General features: G+C 56.8%; 1 protein-coding gene across 2 annotated transcripts in view; it reads right to left on the bottom strand.

The window, feature by feature from the left end:
- The window catches only part of LOC140426104 (volume-regulated anion channel subunit LRRC8C-like), a 152884-nt gene that overhangs the window by 19800 nt on the left and 120673 nt on the right, over positions 1-12411 (bottom strand). Inside the window, exon 1 of one of the 2 annotated variants that reach the window (XM_072510465.1) lies at positions 3347-3550. The exons of the other annotated variant lie outside the window; for it this stretch is intronic. The gene's annotated coding sequence lies outside the window, so the exon portion shown is untranslated. Of the gene's footprint in view, positions 1-3346; positions 3551-12411 lie in introns of those variants that run through there. 2 annotated transcript variants of the gene reach the window in all.

Raw genomic sequence — 12411 nt, 5'->3', positions numbered from 1 at the left:
CCCCTGCGCACCGCTGCCGCCGAAATCCAAAGGGCTGCTCCTGTAAAGGTAAGGCTTTTAAATACACTACTCACCTCCCAGAAGGCCCCTGCGCACCGCTGCCACCGAAATCCAAAGGGCTGCTCCTGTAAAGGCAAGGCTTTTTAAAGTAAGTACTCACCTCCCAGAGGGCCCCTGCGCACCGCTGCCGCCGAAATCCAAAGGGCTGCTCCTGTAAAGGTAAGAGCTTTTAAACTCACTACTCACCTCCCAGAGGGCCCCTGCGCACCGCTGCCGCCGAAATCCAAAGGGCTGCTCCTGTAAAGGTAAGAGCTTTTAAACTCACTACTCACCTCCCAGAAGGCCCCTGCGCACCGCTGCCGCCGAAATCCAAAGGGCTGCTCCTGTAAAGGTAAGAGCTTTTAAACTCACTACTCACCTCCCAGAGGGCCCCTGCGCACCTCTGCCGCCGAAATCCAAAGGGCCCGCCTGCTTCCTCAATACTATCTATCCCTCTACAGATCTTTGTATCATCTGCAAACGTAGCAACAGTGCTTTCAGTTCCTTTTTCCAGATCATTAATGTATATTGTGAAAAGTTGTGATCCCAGTACAGACCCCTGAGGCACACCACTAGTCACCGGCTGTCATCCTGAAAAAGACCCCTTTATCCCCACCCCCTGCCTTTTGCCAGTCAGCCAATCCTCTATCCATGCCAGGAACTTACACTTAACACCATGGGCTCTTAACTCCTATGCGGCACCTTGTCAAAAGCCTTCTGGAAATCTGAATAAATCTCATTCGCACATCAAGTCTACACCAGCCCTTGAAAGAGCACCCTACTTAAGCCTACGCCTCCACCATATCCCCGTAACTCCACCATCAAGGGGCTGGTTTAGCCCAGTGGGCTAAACAGCTGGCTTGTAATGCAGAACAAGACCGGAATGTGGCGACTAGGGGCTTTTCACAGTAACTTCATTGAAGACTACTTGTGACAATAGGCTATTATTATTAATCATTGGACACTAGGGGGAAATGTAGCATGGCCAATGCACCTAACCTGCATATCCTTAGACTCTTGACTTTGGACTTTGATTCTGGCCCTTGATTTCTCTGCATATCACTTTTCTTATTTTCCTCGCTGTCTTTTTCTCTTGTTGATTCCCCCTGCTCTGAACCCTTACATAGGTTTGCATTGCCCTGCCATATTATTTTAAACCTTCCCCAACCGGTCTGACAAGTACACACCCCTCCTCCCCCCAATAGGACATATGTCCTGGTCCTGTCCGCTTGTAACCCATCCGGTTTGTACCTCCCTCAGAACCGGTCCCAATGCCCAGAAAACATATTTAATCAATTTATTAGAGTTTGTTGACGAAATGGCTTTTCACAGTAATTTCATTGCAGTGTTAATGTAAGCCTACTTGTGACATTCAAGATTATTATAATAAAATAACATGTGCTGTGGATAATGGAGAACCTCGATGAACCTGGATATACTTACATTTCCAAAAAGCATTTGATAAGGTGCCACATCAAATGTTAATTTGGAAAATAAAAGCTCATGGTGTCGGGGTAATATTGGCATAGATATTTAGCTAACAGGAAACAGAGTAGCCACAAATGGGTCATTTTCTGGTTGGCAAGATGTAATGAGTGGTCTGCCACAGATGTCAGTGCTGGGGCCTCAACTTTTTACAATTTATATAGATGATTTGTTAGAAGGGACTGATGGTGTGCTTGCTAAATTTGGTGATGGTGCAAAGTTGGGTAGAAAAGTAGGTTGTGAAGAGGACATAAGGAGGCTACAAATAGGTTAATCGGCACGATAGCACAGTGGTTAGCACTGTTGCTTCACAGCGCCAGGGCCCCGGGTTCGATTCCTGCTTGGGACACTATGCGTGGAGTTTGCACGTTTGCCCCGTGTCTGCGTGGGTTTCCTCCGGGTGCTCCGGTTTCCTCCCACAAGTCCCCAACGACGTGCTGTTTGATGAATTGGACATTCTGAATTCTCCCTCTGTGTACCCGAACAGGCGACGGAGTGTGGCAACTAGGGAATTTTCACAGTAACTTCATTGCAGTGTTAATGTAAGCCTGCTTGTGACAATAATAACGATTATTATTGAGTGGGAAAATACAGAATTATAAAATATACCCTATTTCTTATACATACTAATGTAGATTACTTAAAACGACCTCTAATTCCTCATGAGAGTATAATGTGAGAAAATGTGAAATTGTCCCATTAAAACAGAAGAATTAAAGCAGCACATTACGGCCAAACATTACAGGGCTCTGAGACGCAGAGCGATCTGGGTATCCTAGTGCGGAATCACCAAAGGTTAGTACGCAGGTACAGCAAGGAATTAGGAAAGCAATTAGAATGTTCTTGTCTATTGTGAGGGGAGTTAAACACAAAAGTGGAGAGGACGTGCTTCTGTTATACAGGGCACTGGGGAGACCACATCTGGAATACTGTGTTCGGTGTTAGTCTCCTTAAGGATGTAAATGTGTTGGAAGCAGTTCAGAAGCTTGTGAGAATATCTGGATAAGGGTGGGGAGGGGTAGTTTTATGCAGGTTGGACAGGCTCGGCTTGTATCCGCTGGAGGGAGTCTTTGAAACGCTCCTCCTCAAAAGGCGATGGCAGCAGAGTCTTTGAATATTTTTAAGGCAGAGCTGGATAAATGGCGGGTTGGTGAAAGATTACCGGGTGTAGCAGGAATGTGATTTGAGGTTACAATCAGAGCAGCCACGACCTTATTGAATGGCGGGAGCAGGCTGGAGGCGCCGAGTGGTATGTCGGAAAATAGTCAGCAGGTCTGGCAGCAACCGTGGAGAGAAAAGGCTTCAGGCCAATGGTCATTGATCAGAACTAATTGCAAGCAAGTGCCTCGTCAGGTAAAGTGATCAGTGGGGATATTTGCAGATTTTTTTCTTTAAAAAAAATAAATTTAGAGTACCCAATTATTTTTTTCCCAATTAAGGGGCAATTTAGCTTGGCTAACCCTACATATCTTTGGGTTGTAGGGGTAAAACCTACGCAGACACAGGGAGAATGTGCAAACTCCACACGGACAGTGACCCGGACAATGAGTTGTGTATGGCTGAAAAAAAGTTTTTTTGTCGAAACTTCGACAAAAATCTCTTTCTCTTGAGCAACTCAGGTGCCAAACCGGCTGCCTGTCCACCTGGCACCGACCCACACACCACAGACTGCCGAGGGGCAACTGCCAGAATCCTTTTCTAAACCAGAGCTTTTCCCCTTTTTCCATCCCGAGTGTGCTTAAAAATACACCTATATATTCATAATTCTTTAAACAATCTCTCTTCGCCAGCCCTCCCTGTCTCAGCCAAGCTGAGAGATTACCTCTTCGGCTCTTGAGCTATCTCTAACTCACTCACGGAGCGCCGCCCGCGCGCGCGCGCTCACGCTGCTGACGGTTGCTCGGCCCTTTCAAATTAAACGGTCCCCGCGCGCCAGGGCTGGGCGGGAGAAGGGGGAGGGCTTTGAAGAACACGCCTGCGCGGTCGCTGAAAGAACATGCTGGCCACGCAGCCTGCCGTGTCCTGAGCGGGCATCCTCCTCCATATTTTTGACAGGCAAGATCGGGTACGTCGTCGGAGAAAGAACATCCTGGCAGCGCGGGCTGTGAGGACTTGAGCGTGTGCGTGTGTATATAAAACCTCCGCCATCTTTGTTGCAGGCAAAAGGGGCGGCCTGACAAGAGCCCTGGAAAGGAGATGGGCATCTTTGGGGAGAGGCGCCTCACCTGCTCCTCAGGATGTTGAGTCAGGTGCAAATTACTGACAGCACCTTTCTGCAATGGTGGGAAACGCTTATCTGCAGTAGATGGGCTTCATGTATTTAAAAGTAGCACAGGCAGAAATAGACACAATTACCCCAAAGCTTCTGCTGGTTCCCTGATTTTGTTGTAGACCACAAATGAGTCCGGACCGAGTAGATCAGTGTGTTTCAAACTTTTTTCCCGCGACCCACTTTTGCCAACTGGCTGATCTTCGGGACCCACTTGATGGCTGGGACAGACATGATGGGCCTCTTTCTGTGTTGTAAAACTAGATGACTATGAAAGTAGAGATATATTCAAAGTGCAGCGAGTCACGAGGTTGATGTCAACATTTGAATTATGGAAAAGAAACAAGATTTACATTTTTCGAGCACCTTCACAAGTACATGAGTACAAACCAATGAAGTATGAAGTACAGCCACTGCTGTAATGCCAATTTATGCACAGTAAGATCCCTCATACAGCAATGTGAAAAAGACCAGATAGTCAGGGCGGGATTCTCCACTCCCATGCCGAAGTGGCCGCGCCGTAGTGAACGCCGTCGAGGTTCACGACGGCGCGGAACGGCCCCGGTCCCGACCGATTCAGGCCCTGACAATGGGCCAGGATCGGGGCCGCGTCATCTACACGCGGCAGGCCTTGTCGCTCGCGTAAAAGCGGCGCCGCATAGATGATGCGGCCGGTGCCGCAGAACGGGCGTCATCCGCGCATGCGCGGGTTGGCCGGCGCCAACCCGCGCATGCGTGGTTGCCGTCCTCTCTAAATCCGCCCCGCAAGAAGATGGGGGACGGATCTTGCGGGGCCGCGGAAGAAAGGAGGCCCTCCTTCAGAGAGGACGGCCCGACGATCGGTGGGCACCGATAGCGGGCCACCCCACATTCCAGGTGAAGCCAGGTGCAGGATCCTCCCTCGCCCCCCCCCACAGGCCGCCCCCCCAGCGTTCACGCACCGCCCACGATTGCAGCGACCAGGTGCGGACGGCGCCGGGGGGAACCCGCCGTTTTGGCCTGGCCGCTCGGCCCGTCCGGACCTCAGAATAGCGGGGGTGCCGGAGAATCGCCATTTTGGGTGTCTCCGGCTATTCTCTGGCCTGTGGCCCGCGAAACTCGACCGGGCCGTTCCCGCCGCTTGGGAGAATCGCGGGAGGGCGTCGGACCGGCGTCCCCGGAAATTTTGGCGGCCCAGGCGATTCTCCCAACCGGCGTGGGAGTGGAGAATCGCGCCCTCTGTTTTTTGTGATCTTGTTTGAGGGATAAATGTTAGGACATCAGGGATAACTCCCTGCTCTTATTCAATGTAGTCCCATGAAATCTTTTACATCCACATGAGAGGCAGGGCCTCCATGTCACATGGTAACTGGAAAATGGCATTTCCTGCAGGGCAGCGCCCCTGCTCTACTCCACTGGGGTGGGGTGTTGGCCTAGATGTGGAGGTGAACCCACAACCATCTGATCTAGAGACAAGAGGGTTACTCACTGAGCCACGACTAACAGAGGAAAGACTGCAGAAATGTAGGGTTAATAGCTCTTAACCTTAAAGATAATCTTGCAGGAGAAGATGCAGTATGCTAATAAATGACTGGGGAAGATGAATCCAGAACATTATTGTAAATTAAACTGTGAGAGAAAGACAAAGGCATAAGGGTTTAAACTCGGAAAAGCTGCTTTAGGGATTGATATCAATATTGTTTGAATTTATGATGATTGATGCATTTTTTGGGGGCGGGTGGGTGCGGACAAAGGAAGCGAGTTTCCATAAAATTCTGAGGATTTTCCTTCGTAGCTTTCATAGAATTTACAGTGCAGAAGGAGGCCATTTGGCCCATCGAGTCTGCACCGGCCCTTGGAAAGCTGTTGTGAAAGAGTCCGAGTGTGATTGTTCTGTGCTAGGTTTAATCTGGTCCCTATTGTACAGTTTAAATCTTTCAACACATAAGTCAAATTTCAGTGAGTTTTGCTGTGGGTGAACTTGAAAAGCTACTCAATTTAAGTTTAGTTGATTGAAAGCTTTCAATTCAGTGAAGAGTCCAATTGATTGGTGACGACCTGATGGCCCGTCACTCGGCTTCAGTCTTGCCCACGTGATGGTTCTAAATTACAGCTAACCTCTGGCTTGCTGTTGGGTTGTCTGTCAACCTGCCTGTCCACTCTACTTCTCACTCCTGGGCCATGCATTCTCCCGTACCTCCCCTCACAAAATCCATTTTCGTGGAACTTTTTCTGTTTGCCATACTGATCTTACCCAGTAGTTAGGATACCTATGTTAATTTCAGGGTGTGCCACGACCCTTTTAACAGCTCGCGACCCCCACTTTGAAAAAGCCTGGAGTATATTAAAGAAAGCTTGGTTTATTACAACACACTAGTATTCAGCCAGGTCTGATCTGTTGGTACCGTATCTGGCTGACTTTATATGGAACTTAATCATGAATGATTTAGGGCTCCTTGTATTTGGCAAAATTCACGGGGAGATTGGTTGCTCCAATTCCGTAGGTCTCTGGGTTATCACACCTGAAAAGGAAAAACTAGTAAAACTCAGAAATGAACGCAGAGGGAAGGCACGGCTCTCACAGTCAATGTTGTGGCAATCACGTCTGCTTTACGCGCAAGTCACTTCAGTCATAACGTTGGGGAAAAAAGCTACACGGATGGAAATCAGCGGCATGTGGGAACACTGCACGTGGACCGCACTCAGACCACATGTTGGCCTCTGGGCCGCAAGTTGCCCACCACTGACGCTTGTGTAGAACCACAGAACCATGGAATTCCCACAGTGCAGAAGGAGGCCGTTCGGCCTATCGAGTGTGCACCAACCCTCTGAAAGAGCACCCTACCCAGGCCCACTCCTCCGCCCTATCCCCATAACCCCACCTAACCTGCACATCCCTGGCACTAAGGGGCAATTTAGCCTGGCCAATCCACCTAACATCTTCAGAATTGAAACCAGGTCCCTGGCGCTGTGAGGCAGCAACGCACTACGCTACCGTGCTGCCCTATGTTTAAACATCAGGGGCGTCATTCTCCGACCCCCCGCCGGGTCGGAGAATGGCCGTTGGCCGCCGTGAATCCCGCCCCCGCCCCCGCCGAAGTCTCCGAAGGGAGAAAAGTCGGCGGGGCGTTAATGGCGCCGCTGCCGCGGAGAATGTCACGGGTCTGCGCAAGGCAGCCGATTTTCGGCCTGCCGATATTCTCCCTTCCGGATGGGCCGAAGTCCCGTCGACGTGATGACCGTTCACGTCGATGTGAATCAAACCTCCTTTTCATCGGCGTGACCCGGTGCTCCAGGCTCACGCCGACCAGCGAGGAGGTGAGTGACGGCCTGGGGGGTTGGCTCTGGGCAGGAAATGGTGTGGCCGCAGACTGATTGCGTGAGGAGAGGTGTGTCTCGGCTTGTGTGTGTGTGCGGCGGGGGGGGGGGGGGGGGGGGGGGGGTGGTTAGAGTAGGCTGGGCTCCGGGGGAGTGCCGGGAGGGGGTCCGTGCCGGGGTGGAGGTTGGGGGTTGTGGAGGGGGTCCGTGCCGGGGTGGAGGTTGGGGGGGGGTCCGTGCTGGGGTGGAGGTTGGGGAGGGGGTCCGTGCTGGGGTGGAGGTTGGGGAGGGGGTCCGTGCCGGGGTGGAGGTTGGGGAGGGGGTCCGTGCTGGGGTGGAGGTTGGGGGTTGGGGAGGGGGTCCGTGCCGGGGTGGAGGTTGGGGAGGGGGTCCGTGTCGGGGTGGAGGTTGGGGGGGGGGGTCCGTGCTGGGGTGGAGGTTGGGGAGGGGGTCCGTGCCGGGGTGGAGGTTGGGGGGGGGGTCCGTGCTGGGGTGGAGGTTGGGGAGGGGGTCCGTGCCGGGGTGGAGGTTGGGGAGGGGGTCCGTGCCGGGGTGGAGGTTGGGGGGGGGGGTCCGTGCTGGGGTGGAGGTTGGGGAGGGGGTCCGTGCCGGGGTGGAGGTTGGGGGGGGGTCCGTGCTGGGGTGGAGGTTGGGGGTTGGGGAGGGGGTCCGTGCCTGGGTGGAGGTTGGGGGGGGGGGTCCGTGCTGAGGTGGAGGTTGGGGGTTGGGGAGGGGGTCCGTGCCGGGGTGGGTGATGGGAGGGCAAATGAGTTGGTCCACCTGGCCAGGTGCCAGCCTCCAACAGTTGGAACCATGCGGTCCATGCCACCTGGCTGGGGGGAGGAGGGGATATGGGCAATGATGACATGTCGTCGTTCCCCTCCCCCCCACCAGGCCGTCATGTTTTCAGACCATCCAGCGATGTTGGCCGCCGTGGTGGCAGCCGCTCATGTCTATGTTGCCCTGGATGAGGAGGAGGAGGAGGAGGAGGAGGAGCGTGCCAGAGAGGCGGCGCAGGCTGCCGCAGAGGGGCAGGCGGCAGCCGCCCAGGCTGGAGGGACACCTGACCGACAGGACGAGGAGGGGGAGGAGGACGTCGTGGCCCCACGGCAACGGAGGCACCCGAGGGCGCCCCGTGTGTACCGGCCCCGGCAGTCATACCAGGACCTCACGGACCGGGAATGCAGGAGGAGACTCCGGATGAGCCGGGAAACCGTGGCACACATCTGCCACCTGCTGGCACACCTGTCACCGCGTGGCACTGGCGGGGGACACCCTCTCCCCGTGTCCGTCAAGGTTACGGTGGCCCTGAACTTTTATGCAACGGGGTCATTCCAGGCACCGAGTGGGGACCTGTCCGGCATATCGCAGACATCGGTGCATCCGGGCAGTGACAGATGCCCTTTATGCCATGGCGCACCGCTACATCCGCTTCCCCGTGGACCGGGCCAGCCAAGATGCCCGGTCCGTGGGCTTCTCTGCCGTTGCCGGGTTCCCCATGGTCCAGGGCGCGATCGATGGGATGCACGTCGCCGTGCGGCCACCTGCAGAGAACAGGGCCGTGTTCACTAATAGGAAGGGGACCTATTCAATGAACGTACAGGTGGTCTGCGACCACCGCATGATGATCCTGCACGTCTGCGCCCGTCACCCAGGCAGTGTACACGACTCATTCGTGTTGTCGCGGTCATCCATCCCCGGCATGTACGAGGGACGCCATCCCCGGCTGAGGGGCTGGTTGCTGGGCGACAGGGGCTACCCATTGCGATCGTGGCTGATGACGCCTATACGGAGGCCACGCAATGAGGCGGAGAACCGCTACAATGATGCCCATGTAGCGACAAGGGGAGTGATCGAGAGGCGCTTTGGCGTGCTGAAGATGCGTTTCAGGTGCCTGGACCTCTCTGGGGGCGCCCTCCAGTATCGGTCAGATAGGGTCGGCCGCATCATTGTGGTGTGCTGCGTCCTGCACAACATAGCCCAGCAGAGGGGCGATGTGCCGCAGGCAGAGGAGGGCGGAGTGGAGGAGCAGCAGGAAGAGGCCCAGTCCTCCCCAGATGAGGGGGATGGGGGCAATGGTCAGGGCAGACGGGGTGACACAGGCGGGTGGCTGTCCACCGTTACCGGCTGGCCCAGCGGGCACGGGACAGACTGATAGACGCCCGCTTCACTGACTAGATGGGCGTGGGAATCGGGTAGTATGGCCACAGACCGCACACCATGACAACAGCCGACCACCCACACCCCCCACCCATCCACCCACCCAGTACCCTCACCCCCCTCCCCAACCGCACACACCCCACCCGCATGCACACCACCCCCCCACCCCCAATTGCCGATCCACCGGCGGCACAACGGGCCGGGCTCACCCAGTTGCGGGTGGACGCGTGTCTATCGCAGGCCATGGAGGATGATGACAACCCGCCTCCGATGAGCTCCTGGCTCTACATCGTTGGACTATGTCTGACCCATGGCCACAGTACCACCATCCACCCGGACCATCCCTGCATGCGGCTGTGACACTGCAGCGCACGGTCCCGTCCTCTGCCCGGGGGATGTTGATGGCGGCCCAGGGGGAAGGGGGCAGACTCACCTGGGGCTGAGGTAAGACCACCCGTCACACACACACTTGCGCTCAACGTACATGACACGCCCGCACACTTTGGACAGAGCACAAAGGCAGCTTCGGTAGGTGTAACATTGACTTTAATAACCAAAGGAGTTCATGCACGTGCCCTAGCCCCTAAAACTCATCTGTGCCCTGCACCCGTGCCAACTTACTCAGTGTCTAATTGTTTGGCCTTACGGGCCCTTTGACTACGTCTACGTGGTTCCCCAGACGGTACAGCAGAACTGGAGGTGGACTCCTGTGATTCCTGCCCTCTGACACCGGATCCCTTTGGCGGCCGTTTCCTGAGGCGTCCTGGCCTAGATGGGCCAGGCTGCGGCCCGGGCGACTGGGATGGCGAGCTGCCAGCCTGTCCTGCCCGTTGCCCACCCGATGCACCTGGGACGGAAGGGGGGGAGTCCGAGGTGTCGCGGTGTACCGGGACCTCCCCTACAGAGGGAGCCGGGACGGACCACACCACCTCCTCCTCCCTCGGGGTGCCCGATGGCCCCCAGGCCTCTACATGGGTGGGGGATGCGAACGGACTGGCCATCCGACGCGCCCCCGACATCTGGCGCTGCCAGTCCTGGAGGCCCGTGCTGGTATCGACAGGGGTCTGCAGGTTTGCAGCCATGGAGCCCAGGGGGTTGTCGAACCCTGTCTGCGACAGTGCGACGCCAGCTCTCACATGGCCACTGGCGCCGATGCCCTCAGCGATGGCCTGCTGAGACTGGGCCATGGCATGCAGAGACTGGGCCATGGCCTGCAGAGACTGGGCTATGGCCTGCTGAGACTGGGCCATGGCCTGCTGAGACTGGGCCATGGCCTGCTGAGACTGGGCTATGGCGTTGAGCGCCTCTACCATCTGGCGCTGGCACTGGCTCATGGCCTCCTGTGAGAGGGCAGCCATTTCCTGGGCCACAGACGCCGCCTGCACGGAAGGCCCCAGGCCTCGCAAACCGTTCCCCATGTCTGACACCGTCGCACCCATTGCCTCCACCGCGGACGCCACCCGTGAGGTGTCAGCCTGGGTGGCACGCATGACCGGGACCACTCCCAGCTCCTGGACGCGGGTGGACTCCTCCACCTGCGACCGCAGCCGCCGCAAGCCACCCGTCACCCTATTCGCTCGTCTCCGTGTCGGTGGTTGCATCGGATCTATGTGTGGGTGTGGTAACTGCAGGAACCCGGGATCCATCTGGGCGGCAGATGTTCGCTTGGCCTGGGCTGCCCTCCGACCACCCGGTCCCTCTGCTGCTCCTACCTCCACCTGCTGTACCGGGACGGCTGTGTTGTGCGCACCAGTGAGTGTACCAGACGCCTCATCACTAAAGTGCCCAACCGTGGTGAGTGTTTCTGCGATGGTGGAGGGTGTTGGTGACAGCAGTGGCGTTGTGTCGTGCTCTTCGTCCCACTCTGAGTCCATGGCACTTTGGGGTGGGGGTTCGTCTCCACCCATCCACTCTGAGTCACTTTCCGGTATTTCGTCTTCCCGGGTAGGGGTGTCCTGGGTAGTGCTGTCCCGGGTAGTGCTGTCCCGGGTAGTGCTGTCCCGGGTAGGGGTGTCCTGGGTAGTGGTGTCCCGGGTAGGGGTGTCCTGGATAGTGGTGTCCTGGGTAGTGGTGTCCTGGCTCGGATGTGACGGGGGCCTGTGGCTGCCCCCCTCATCGCTGGGTGGTCGCTCCCGCACGTGACGGGGGTGTCGTCTCCCTGTTGCTCCAGGTCTCTCCGTCTCCCGTGGTGTGCGAGGGGCATCCTGCGGGCGTCGCATGCTGGAGGGTGCGGGTCTCTCCGTCTCCCGTGGTCTCCGAGGGGCATCCTGCGGGCGTCGCATGCTGGAGGGTGCGGGTCTCTCCGTCTCCTGTGGTCTCCGAGGGGCATCCTGCGGGCGTCGCATGCTGGAGGGTGCGGGTCTCTCCGTCTCCCGTGGTCTCCGAGGGGCATCCTGCGGGCGTCGCATGCTGGAGGGTGCGGGTCTCTCCGTCTCCTGTGGTCTCTGAGGGGCATCCTGCGGGCGTCGCATGCTGGAGGGTGCGGGTCTCTCCGTCTCCCGTGGTCTCCGAGGGGCATCCTGCGGGCGTCGCATGCTGGAGGGTGCGGGTCTCTCCGTCTCCCGTGGTCTCCGAGGGGCATCCTGCGGGCGTCGCATGCTGGAGGGTGCGGTTCTCTCCGTCTCCTGTGGTCTCCGAGGGGCATCCTGCGGGCGGTCTGCATCTGCGGGGATGGGTGCCTGGACGTTTGGTCCTGCGATACACAATGAAGCATGCATGGTTAGACATCAGGCAGTGATCAGGTGATACGGGGGAGGGGGATATAGGGGAGGGGGGATATGGGGACGGGCTGTTGGTGGCTCACTTGCTCGTGGGGCCCCGAACTCTGCATCAGCAACCTCCCGGTCCTCAGGTCCGCCAGCCAGTTCCAGGGCCCTTTCCTCGTGTACGGTCAGTGGCCTCTCATCAGCGGGCCCTCCTCCAGTCCTCACATGCTCCCTATTGTTGTGTGCGCGCTTCTCCTGTGGGGGGGGGGTGGTGGTGGCAGGGGTAAAATGCAACAGTGTTAGGCAGGTATATGAATGCACGCCATCGGTTGCGCGTGCATTGCAGAGGTTAAGGTTAGGGCTGGATTCACTTGGGGATATGGGGGAGGGGGGATATGGGGGAGGGGGGATATTGGGGATATGGGGGAGGGGGGGATATGGGGGAGGGGGGATATG

Source organism: Scyliorhinus torazame, chromosome 7, assembly GCF_047496885.1.
Source record: "Scyliorhinus torazame isolate Kashiwa2021f chromosome 7, sScyTor2.1, whole genome shotgun sequence".
Lineage (NCBI taxonomy): Eukaryota > Metazoa > Chordata > Chondrichthyes > Carcharhiniformes > Scyliorhinidae > Scyliorhinus > Scyliorhinus torazame.
The sequence above is the reverse complement of the archived record's forward strand: the minus strand, read 5'-3'. Positions and strand labels throughout refer to the sequence as shown.